The following is a 12,310-nucleotide window of genomic DNA, read 5'->3' as shown; positions in this document are numbered from 1 at the left end:
GAACCTCTGACCTTGAGCTCCTGCCTCTTTTCCTTCCAGCAAAGATTTAATAAATGCCTTCCCAATTAAAATAGCTAAAATGCATTCTATGGTCTACAACTAAGAAGGCTGACCAGTACAGATTCCTAATATCCTTTCCAATTCTGAAAATATAGAATTTTATGGTGTTCTGCCTTTATAACTTGTTGGAAGGGTACCAAGACAATTCAATGGAGAAAAATAATCTCTTCAACAAATGATGCTGAGACAACTGAATAGCCACATGCAAAAAAATGAAGGTGGAACCCTACCTCACACCATATATAAAAATTAACCCAAAGTGGATCAAAGACCTAAAGGTAAGAACTAAGAGTCTAAAACTCTTAGAAGAAAAAATAGATGTAAATCATTTTTTAATTGAAGTATAGTTGATTTACAATATTATGTTAGTTTCACATGTACAGCAAAGTGATTCAGTTATATATTTTTTTCAGATTATTTTCGATTATAGGTTATTACAAGATATTGAATATTGTTCCCTGTATTACAGTAAATCTTTGCTGCTTACCAATTTTATATATAGTAGTGTGTACCTGTTAATCCCATACTCCTAATTTATCCCTCCCCGCCTCCCTTTCCCCTTTGGTAACCATAAGTTTGTTTTCTATGTCTGCAAGTGTATTTCTGTTTTGTAGATAACGTCATTTGTATCATTTTTTAGATTCCATATATAATATTTGTCTTTATAAGTGGTATATATAATATTTGTCTTTCTCTGTCTGACTTACTTCACTTAGTATGATATTCTCTAAGTCCATCCATGTTGCTGCAAATGGCAACATTTTACCCTTTTTTATGCCTGAGTAATATTCTATTATATATATATATGACACATCTTCTTTATCCATTCCTCTGTTGATGGACCCTTAGGTTGTTTCCATTTCTTAGCTATTGTAAATAGTGCTGCTATGAATATTGGGGTACATGTATCTTTTCAAATTAGAATTTTTGTCTTTTTCAGATATATGCCTAGAAGTGGCATTGCTGAATCATGTGGTAGCTCTATTTTTTTTTTTAAATGAACCTCCATAAACTTCCATGGTGGCTGTACCAATTTATGTTCCCACCAACAGTGTAGAATGGTTCCCTTTCCTCCACACCCTCTCCAGCATTTATTATTTGTAGACATTTTGATGATAACCATTCTGACCAGTGTGAGGTGATACCTCCTTGTGGTTTTGATTTGTATTTCTCTAATAATTAGTGACGTTGAGCATCTTTTCGTGTTCCTATTGTCCAGCTGTATGTCTTCTTTGGAGAAGTGTCTGTTTAGGTCTTCTGCCCATTTTCTGATTGGGTTGTTTGGTTTTTTGATACTGAGTTGTATGAGCTGTTTGTATATTTTGGAAATTAACCCCTTGTCTTTCACATTAATATTTTCTCCCATTCTGTAGGTTGTCTTTTTGTTTTCTTGATAGTTTCCTTTGCTGTGCAAAAACTTTTAAGTTTGATTAGGTCCCATTTGTTTATTTTTGCTTTTATTTCTTTTGCCTTGGGAGACTGATCTAAGAAAACATTGCTACAATTTATGTTAGAGAATGTTTTGCCTATGTTCTCTTCTAGGAGTTTTATGGTGTCATATCTTTTTTTTTTTTTTTTTTTTTTTTGCGTTACGCGGGCCTCTCACTTTTGTGGCCTCTCCTGTCGCGGAGCACAGGCTCCGGACGTGCAGGCTCAGCGGCCATGGCTCACGGGCCCAGCTGCTCCGCGGCATGTGGGATCTTCCCAGACCGGGGCACGAACCCGTGTCCCCTGCATCGGCAGGGGGACTCTCAACCACTGCGCCACCAGGGAAGCCCTATGGTGTCATATCTTATATTTAGGTCTTTAAACGATTTTGAGTTTACTTTTGTGTATGGTATAAGGGAGTATTCTAACTTCACTAGTTTATGTGAGTCTGTCCAGCTTTCTCAACACCACTTGCTGAAGAGACTGTCTTTTCTCCATTGTATATTCTTGCCACTTTTGTTAAGGATTAATTGACCATAGGTGTATGGGTTTATTTCTTGGCCCTCTAAAATAGATGTAAATCTTCATTACCTTGTATTTGTCATTGATTTCTTTCATATGACACCAAAAGCAAAAACAGCAAGAGAAAAAAAGAGATCAATGGGACATCATCAAAATTTAAAACCTGTGTGCCTTAATAAAGGACATCATCAAGGAAGTAAAAAGACAACTGACAGGATGTAAGAAAATTTTGCAAATCAGATATCTGATAAGTAAGTTGTATCTAGATACATACTCTTAAAGAAAAACAAACAAAAACAAAACAAAACAAACAAAAAGAAATCCTGCAACTCAATAATAAAAAAGAAAACCTAATTAAAAATGGGTAAAGGATCTGAATAGACATTTCTCCAAACAATATGTAAAAATGGCCAATAGCACATAAAAAGATATTTAACATCATTAGTCATTAGAGAAACCAAAATCACAATGAGATACCACTTCCTACCCACTGGGATGACTACTTAAAAAATGGAAAATAGGGCTTCCCTGGTGGCACAGTGGTTGAGAGTCTGCCTGCCAATGCAGGGGACACGGGTTCGTGCCCCAGTCCGGGAAGATCCCACATGCCGTGGAGTGGCTGGGCCCGTGAGCCATGGCCGCTGAGCCTGCGCGTCCGGAGCCTGTGCTCCTCAATGGGAGAGGCCACAACAGTGAGAGGCCTGTGTACCACAAGAAAAAAAAAAAAAAAAAGGAAAATAACAAGTGTTGGTAAAAATGTGGAGAAATTGGAACTCTTAAACACTACTGGTGGGACTGTGGTACAGTTCCTTAAAATGTTAAACATAGTGTTACCATATGACCGGGCAATTCCACTCCTAAGTACATATCCACGAGAAATGAAAACATATGTCCATATAAAAACTTGTACGTGAATGGTCATAGCAGCATCATTCATAGTAGCCAAAAAGTGGAAAAAACCCAAATGTCCATCAACTGATGAGTGGATAAATACAAAGTGATTTGTTCATACAAGAGAATATTATTCAACAATAAAAATGAACGAAGTACTAATACACGCTACAGCATGGATAAGCCTTGAAAACATTATGGTAACTGAAAGAAGCCAGTCTCCAAAAAAACACATATCCAGAATACACAAGTCTATAAAGAGAGAAAGTTGATCAGTGGTTTTCTAGGGTGGAGAGGTTTGAGAGAAAATGAAGTGTGGCTGCTAATGGGTATGGGGTTTCTTTTTGGGATGACAAAGGTGTTCTAAAATGTATTGTAGTCATAGTTGCACAAGTTTGTGAATATACTAAAAACCATTGAACTGTACAATTTAAAGATATGCTATGGGAATTGTATCCCAGTAAGGCTGTTATAAAAAAAATTTTTTGGAAGGATTTCAAAGCTTGGCCTCTGGCAGAGGAAATATTTGGGAACAAGAGTGATGGAGAATCTTTCTAGGACTCAGAAAATCATCTCAGCAGTCAGCTACCTTCTCTGCCTGTTGGTAAAGTGCACTGCAGAAAGGCATGTTCCCCAAAACAACAGGGGACCCTAAAATAGGTGATAGCAGAAGGAACAGTTTTAACAGCAATTAAAATACTTTTTGAGAGGAAGTTGGGAAAATAATAGTGCGTGACTAGTCAGCCTCTTTCTTGTAGTCAGAAAGAAGGTAAAGGGAGAGGAGTAATTGTCCTGGATGTCCTCAGGTGGGTTGCAAGACATGGATGAATGCCAAAGCCAGGGAGAAAACCTGATCTGAGCCAACACAGAGACAGATGAGTTTGGGAGGGTAGGACCAAGGCAGAGAGGAGGTACAAAATCCCTACAGAAAATGGGAATATAAGAAATGTTTGAGAGCTTTGCATCACTGAACTATTAATAGAGGTTACCTCTGCGGAGAAGCTCAGAGTGGAAGGAGAGAGGGCACTTTCACTTTTTATTGTATTTTTCTTCCTTGTTATTAAAATTTTTTTTCAAGGAACATGTGTTTGTTCATTGTAAATACATGTAAATACTTTGTGATTAACAACATAAGAATCAACTAGTTTGCTTTAGCAAATGTGAGCATGACTATTTAAATGAGAAAAAGATCAGGAAGAGAACCACCTCGCAGAATGAAGGGGAAACAGGAGAGAAAAGGAGCAAAGGATGGGGGTACAAAACTCACCACCAAAATGGCATTTGGAAAGGGAAGTAAATACATTATTACTTCAATTTTTTAAAAAATTAGTGCAGAAAAGTTTTTGTAGCACAGGATAACAAATAAAGACTGTGCCCTTGATTTTGTACTTGCCTATTTCAGTGATTTTCTCAAGGTCACATAATTAAAGGTAGATGAGAATTTTAGTAAAAGAAAACTGGAATAGATAGATAATGTTGAATGCCAGGCTAATATTTTAGTTTATTCTGCAGACAATGAGGATTTCCTGAAGAATTCTGACCAAGTGGAATTGTGTTTGGTAGTGATATGGTTCCCAAACCTGGCTGTGCATCAAAATCATAGAGTTAGCTTTAAAAAATAGAGAGATTCTGGGACCTACCACCTTTCTTATTCAGTAGGTTTGGGCTAAGGTCCAGGAATCTACACTTATAAACCTCATGTGTTTCTGATGGTCTATCATATTTAGGAATGGGTGGAATATAGGATAGATTAGAGTGCAGGAAATAATGTAAACAGGGAGAAAGACAGAAGGTTTCCGGAAAAGTTCTGGTACAGGGTGCTGCAGCACTGAACTGGAATGGTGGTAGAAAGAAAAGAATCAACATGACCATCATTATGAAGGTGGAATCAATACAGTTTGGTGAGTGCTTGACTGTACTGTACATCCCATGAGGCAAATATCAGCCTGTTTTACTGACTACTATGTATCCCAGAACCTTGCACAGTGTACCTGATGTAGTAAGGGCTAAATAATATTAACTGAATGAATGAATGAAAAAGAGAAAGGCAAAGCTGACTCCAGGGGTCTGAGTAGGGTAACTTAACACTGGTCGTACAGACATTTAGGGAATCTGGTTTCAGGAAAAATAATGGGACGGATTTTCCATGATTGAGTCAGAAAGAATGGTGAGATGTTCAATGCTTTAGGGATTATGGGGGAAGTTGTGCCTACACCGCTCTAGGACATTGTGGCTAGGACAGTACCGGGAAGAAGTCTGGAGAATGTTTTCACTGTTTGAAGTCTTTATATAACTGTCTACAATATTGGGCTCTGTGAGACATTCAGTTGGGTCATCAGGTCTTGCTGTGTTCTCTGACTGCAGGTGGGAGGTTCACAACTAGGTGGTTTTCTACATCTCCCCATTTGTATCTTTTAATTAGGTCAGCTCCCCCAACACCTTCCGTCAGCATCCATGAAGGAGTTTGTACTCCAGCCATATTCACCCATTCATCCAGCTATACCCTAGCTCTTCTCACCTCAAATCCCCTTTTACATCTGTCACAGCCCTCTTCTCCACAACTCCCAACCCCAATAACCACAGTCTGCTCCTATGTCTACTTGGCCCTTGCCCTTTGGGTTCTGCTTCCCTTTCACAAAGAGATGGAGCTTTTGCTGGCTGGACCCTGAGCGTCCTCTGAGAAATGTTTTTGTACTGTCATTCTGCCTCTCTCTGCTCCTGGCCACCCTGGACATCAGCTTCCAGGCTGGGACCCCACTACACTTGCTTCATTCTCCCCAAAAGGAGGGTCAAAAAAGCATGTAACAGCTTTGAAAAAGAAATGGGACATTTCCATCCTCCTTATAAGAGGAACAAAGACCTGAACTAGTCCTGTGGTCCATTTCCATTTAGGGTGAATCATACCTGGGTGTACTTATAGATCAAATAGAATGTCATCTTTCCTATGGAATCTTAGGAATTGCTTTAAATTTTTTAATAAATTAAAATTAAAAGGACCACCCTGACACCCAGGTACCATATTACATTGGAATTAGCTGTGTGACTGTAAGCAAGTCATTTCACTTTAAATAAGGTTGATTTTGCTAAATGATGAACACTATCCCTTCTAAGTCTAACATTCTTTGACCTAGTAAATGTATCCCTTTGTTTCTGATCCCTCTATCCTGAGGCGGAGGAGAGGTTGAGATGGGGTATGTGGGCCCACAAACACTGGGGAGAAGCATAGGAGTGGCACATTGTAGTTTCCCTGGTTAATGCTGGGGAGGGAAGGCCAGGAGGCCAAGTGGTCCAGCCAGGCTGGAGTGGCTTACCTGAAAAGGTTCTTCATAGCCACAGGCACCTGATGTGAGGCCTAGGAGCCAAAGTCTGCAGATAAATGAAGGTCAGAGGATTTGGGAATGTGACAGCCATGAGTAATGGAGTCAGTACAAAATGAGAAGTGATATGAGAAAACTCCAGGTAGATAGGCTTTGCCCTGAATTTCTATTCCCTGTTTCTGTAGGTAGTCAGTTCCACTAAAGGGGGCCAGGACAGAACTCGGCATGCTGAGGTCTAATCCTGGCTGCCTTGGCTGCATCCAAGGATTTATTGAGTACCTACTCTACTCTCTGATTTCCCTTGCCCAACTCCCTTCCCCAGACAAGCAACATTCTGCTGTTACCAGTTTTCCCAGAGTCAGACTGATGCACCTGGAGACATTCTCCCACTGTCTCAACTAGATGTTATTGAATGGAGAAGCTACATTTCCAGTCATCAAAGGGAACAATAGGTAATGTTACGTAAAGAAAGGGAGAGGGTAATGTGTGTTTGTGGAACCAAGGAGCTAGGCCCCATTTTGTCAGGAGTGCAAACTTCTGGGTCTTCAGAGAGGTAACGGTGTCATATGTACAGGATGTCACATTGTACTCTGCCCCTTCAATTCTTTATCTGTGAAGGGAGCTGCTACTTAGGAAGACAAGTCTTTATTATAAGGATTGTTTGCTTATTTCAAACTATTTTTTTTCCCTCTTGTCTCTGATTTCTCATTCTTTTATTTTTAAAATCAACTTTAAAAAACACTTTTTGAACAGTCAGGCTGTTGCCAATTTTTTACTATTATAAACACTACCATGATAAACAGCTTTATACATACATCTTTGTATATTTGTTCAATTATTTCCTGAGGAAAAATTCCTGGAAGTAAAATTGCTGAATCAAAAGAAGTTGATGTTTTGGAGGAATTTGCTAAATTACAAGCCAGAAATGTAACAATATACATGCCATCAATCAATTATGACAGTACCCTTTCTCCATATGCAACAAACATTTTCAAATCTTTGCTAATCCTGAAAGGTTAAAAATATGTCTCCTTTTTGAATTAATTTCATTTTCAGTTACCAAAGATTTTTTTGTTACTTATGTTTATTTGCCATTTTAATTTCTTCTTTTTATGAGTTTCCTTTTCCTGTTCTATGCTTATTTTTCTTTCACAACATTTAGCTTTATCTTATTTATTAGCAAGAGCTCTTTATATATTAAGACTATTAACCCTTTGTCCACCATTGAAAGTATTTTTCCAGTTTTTCCTTTGTCTTTCTTTCTCCCCCCTGGTCTCTGATTAATAACATTCTCCCATATTCCAACCAAGTGATCAAATCTGGGTTGGGAAAAACATAACCCAGAGAATCAAGAGTCTCGTAATGGATCTTCATTACTTGCTGATATATTTCCTTCTGCTACATCTCCAGGATCTCCCACTCTTGCTCCAAAAAATATGAGGCCACATCATCAAATGTCATGATCACCAGAGCAGGCTAGGCCATAGCGCTTTGTGGTCCCACCCAGCCCCAACACAGCAATGCCCAGTGTCCCAGAAGCTTCCTGGCACCTTCCCTACCCTGTGGCCTTCCATTCTGCCAGACCCCTGTTCTTTGTCTTTATCATTGTGGCATTCACTTTGCTTTGTCTTTCTTGATCATAAAACTTTTTTAGTTTTGTTTAGACAAATCTGATACTTGCCTTTAGAAGAAAAAATCCTGAAGGAAGCCAGAGGAAAAAATCACCTTAATTATAGGAAACAAAGATAAGAATTACATCAGACTTCTCCTTAAAAACCATGTAAGCGAGAAGAGAATAGAGTGAAATATTTAAAGTGTTGAACCAAAAACAAAAGCCACCAAACTAGAATACTGTATCCAGTGAAATTATCTTTCAAAAGTGAAGAAGTAGAAACTAACACAACATTGTAAAACAACTATACCCCAATAAAAAAATAATAAAATAAAAATTAAAAAATTAATTAATAGGGGGCTTCCCTGGTGGCGCAGTGGTTGAGAGTCTGCCTGCCGATGCAGGGGACACAGGTTCGTGCCCCGGTCCGGGAAAATCCCACATGCCGCGGAGTGGCTGGGCCCGTGAGCCATGGCCACTGAGCCTGCGCGTCTGGAGCCTGTGCTCTGCAACGGGAGAGGCCACAACAGTGAGAGGCCCGTGTACAGAAAAAAAAATAATAATAATTAATGTTTTTAAAAACTGAAGGAGAAATAAAGACTTTTTCAGACAAAGAAAAGCAAGGGAATTTATCACCAGTCATCCTGCCCTTGCAAGGAGTGTTAGAAGAAGCTCTTCAGAGAGAAGAATATATAGATCATATATACAGAACTATAGAATATATAGATCAGGAACTCAGATCTACATTTGAAGAAAGAAGAATATTAGAGAAGAAACCAATGAAAGTAAAATAAAATCTTATATTTTTGTTATTCTTAATTGATCTAATAGATAACTGCTATTAGATCTAATAGATCTATTAGATCTAATAGATATTGATGTAATAGATATTGTTCAAAAATAACAATAGCAATAATGTATTGGTTGATTATAGCTTATGAATAAGTGAAATGAATGACAGCAATATTATAAGGGACAAGAGGGAATAATTGGGAATACTCTGTTATAAGGTACCTGTCCTACCTATGAAGCAGTACAATGTTATTTTAAAATAGACTTAAGGACTTCCCCGGTGGCACAGTGGTTAAGAATCCACCTGCCAGTGCAGGGAACACGGGTTTGAGCCTCGGTCTGGGAAGATCCCACATGCCGTGGAGCAACTAAGCCCATGCACCTGAACTACTGAGCCTACTCTCTAGAGCCCGCAAGCCACAACTACTGAAGTCCGCACGCCTAGAACCTGTGCTCCACAATAAGAGAAGCCACTGCAATGAGAAGCCCGTGCACCGCAATGAAGAGTAGCCCCCTCTTGCCGCAACTAGAGAAAGCCCGCACACAGCAGCCAAGACCCAACGCAGCCAAATAAATAAATAAAATCCTTTTTAAAAATTTAAAAAATAAAGTAGACTTAAATTGGTTGTAAATGTGTATTGCAAACCCTAGGGCAAGCGTTTTTAAAAATTTTAAAGAAGTATAATTAATGTGCTAAGAGAAAATGGAATAATATAAAATGCTCAATTAAAAACAGAGAAGGCAGGATGGGAGGAAGCAGGACTGTATGAGGTCACTTCCTGTGTGCAGGGTGGCTTCCTGCCTCCCACCCTTGCTCTCTTTTTGGCTGCCCTCGTGGTTGCATGCAGGCCCCTGGGAAGGGCCTGTCCCAGTCAGCTCTGGCCTACCACCGCAGCAATCCCACCTGGTTGAAGTTAACTTCTGACAACAGGAAGGAGCAGATCTACAAACTGGCCAAGAAGGGCCTGCCTCAGGGTGATCCTGAGAGTCTCACATGGTGTTGTTTTACGACAGGCAATAAAATCTTGAGAATTCTTAAGTCCAAAGGACTTTCTCCTGATCGTCCTGAGTACCTCTAGCATTTAATTAAGAAAGTTGTTGCTGTTCGGAAGCATCTTCAGAGAAACAGAAAGGGTAAAGATGCTAAATTCCTTCTGATTCTGATTAATAGCTGCATTCACAGGTTGGCTCAATACTGTAAAACCAAACCAGTCCTCCCCTCACGCCCCACCCCCCAATTTGGAGATACTAGTTATCCACAGCCTCTGCCCTGGTTGCATAAATTTGTCCATGTACTCAAGCAATAAAATCATTGTTTAACTAGAAAAAAAAACAACAGAGAAGGCAGAAAAAGAGGGGAAGACAAGAAACAAGGGACAAGTGCAATGACTAGAAAACAAGTTGCAAATATGGTAGATATTAATCCAATTATATCAATAATCATTTTAAATATGAGTGATCTAAATACACCAATTAAAAGACAGAGACTGATGGGGCTTCCCTGGTGGCACAGTGGTTGAGAGTCCACCTACCGATGCAGGGGACATGGGTTTGTGCCCCGGTCCAGGAGGATCCCACATGCCACAGAGCGGCTGGGCCCGTGAGCCATGGCCACTGAGCCTGCGCATCCGGAGCCTGTGCTCCGCAACGGGAGAGGCCACAACAGCAAGAGACCCGCGTACCGCAAAAAACAAAATTAAAATAAAATAAAATAAAAAACTACAATGAGGTATCACTTCACACCAGTCAGAATTGCCATCATTGAAAAGTCTACAAATAATAAATGCTGGAGAGGGTGTGGAGGAAAGGGAGCCTTTCTACACTGTTGGTGGGAATGTAAATTGGTGCAACCACTCTGGAAAACAGTATGGAGGTTCCTTAAAAAACTAAAAATAGAGTTACTATATGATCCTGCACTCCTAGGCCTATATCTGGAGAACATGCTAACTCAAAAGATACACGTACCCCAATAGTCATAGCAGCACTATTTACAATGGCCAAGACATGGAAGCAACCTAAGTGTTCATCAACAGATAAATGGATAAAGAAGATGTAGTATACACACACACACACACACACACACACACACACATATGGACTTCCTTGGTGGCGCAGTGGTTAAAACTCCACGCTCTCAATGCAGGGGTCCCAGGTTCAATCCCTGCTCAAGGAACTAGATCCCACATGCATCCCGCAACTAAAAGTTTGCATGTCACAACTAAGGAGCCTCCTGCCACAACTAAAGAGCCTGTGAGCCACAACTAAGGAGCACAAATGCCACTACTACAGAGCACGCCTGCCACAACCAAGACCTGGAGTAACCAAATAAATAAAATAAAAAAATATTGGACTTCCCTGATGGCACAGTGGTTAAGAATCCACCTGCCAATGCAGGGGACACGGGTTCGAGCCCTGGTTTGGAAAGATCCCACATGCCACAGACCAACTAAGTCTATGTGTCACAACTACTGAACCTGCGCTCCAGAGCCCACAAGCCACAACTACTGAGCCCTCGTCCCACAACTACTGAAACCTGTGTGCCTAGAGCACACGCTCCACAACAAGAGAAGCCACCACAATGAGAAGCCCGTGCACTGGCAACAAGAGAGGCCCCCACTCGCCACAAATAGAGGAAAGCCCGCGTGCAGCAATGAAGATCCAACACAGCCAAAAATAAATTAATTAAAAAAATATATATATATAGATAAACACACACACACTGGAATATTACTCAGCCATAAAAAAGAATGAAATCTTGCCATTTGTAGCAACATGGAGGGACCTAGAGATTATCATATTAAGTGAAGTAAGTCAGACAAAGACAATCATACAATATCACTTACAAGTGGAATCTAAAAAAATGATATAAATGAACTAATTTACAAAACAGAAACAGACTCACAGACATAGGAAACAAACTTACGGTTACAAAACCATAACCATATGGTTGTGGGGGGTTGGCGGGGGCAAGGTAGAGATAAATTAGGAGTTTGGGATTAACGTATACACACTACTACATATAATATAGATAAACAACAAGGACCTACTGCAAGGCACAGGGAACTATATTCAATATTTTGCAATAACTTATAATGGAAAAGAATCTGAATATATTCAATTATATATATAACTGAATCACTTTGCTGTACACCTAAAACTAATACAACATTGTAAATTAACTATACTTCAATTTTTTTAAATGGTTTAAAATTATATTTGCCTTGGGAATGTTTCTTTTTTAAATGGTCCTGTCTGTTTACTGAAGGACAATTTATATACCATAAACTTACCCATTGTAAGTTTACAGTTATATCAGTACTTCCAATAGAATTTGTACATGGTAGAAATGTTCTGTGATAAGCAAAGTCTAATCAGCAGCACTAGCCACCCAAAATGTGGCTAGTGTAACCTAGAAAATATATTTTAAAATATTTTTTATTGAGGTAAAATTCATGCTGTATAAAATTTGCCATTTTAACCATTTTAAAGTGTACAATTCACTGGCATTTATTATTTTCACAGTGTTACATAACCATCTCTATCTAGTTCCAAAATATTTCATCACCCCAAAAGAAAACTCCACATCCATCAAGCAGTAACTCCTCCTATCCCCTTCCCCCACCCTTTAGCAACCTGTAATCTGCTTTCTGTCTCTTTAGATTTGCCTATTCTGGATATTTCATATAAA

At 39.4% G+C, this 12,310-nt stretch overlaps 1 pseudogene; it reads left to right on the top strand.

Annotated features, from left to right (window-relative positions):
- The first annotated feature begins 9,464 nt into the window (after positions 1-9,464).
- On the top strand, positions 9,465-9,904 carry LOC116764748 (annotated as a pseudogene).
- The last annotated feature ends 2,406 nt before the right edge of the window (positions 9,905-12,310 follow it).

This window comes from Phocoena sinus, chromosome 13 (assembly GCF_008692025.1).
Source record: "Phocoena sinus isolate mPhoSin1 chromosome 13, mPhoSin1.pri, whole genome shotgun sequence".
NCBI classification, from domain to species: Eukaryota; Metazoa; Chordata; class Mammalia; order Artiodactyla; family Phocoenidae; genus Phocoena; species Phocoena sinus.
The sequence above is the reverse complement of the archived record's forward strand: the minus strand, read 5'-3'. Positions and strand labels throughout refer to the sequence as shown.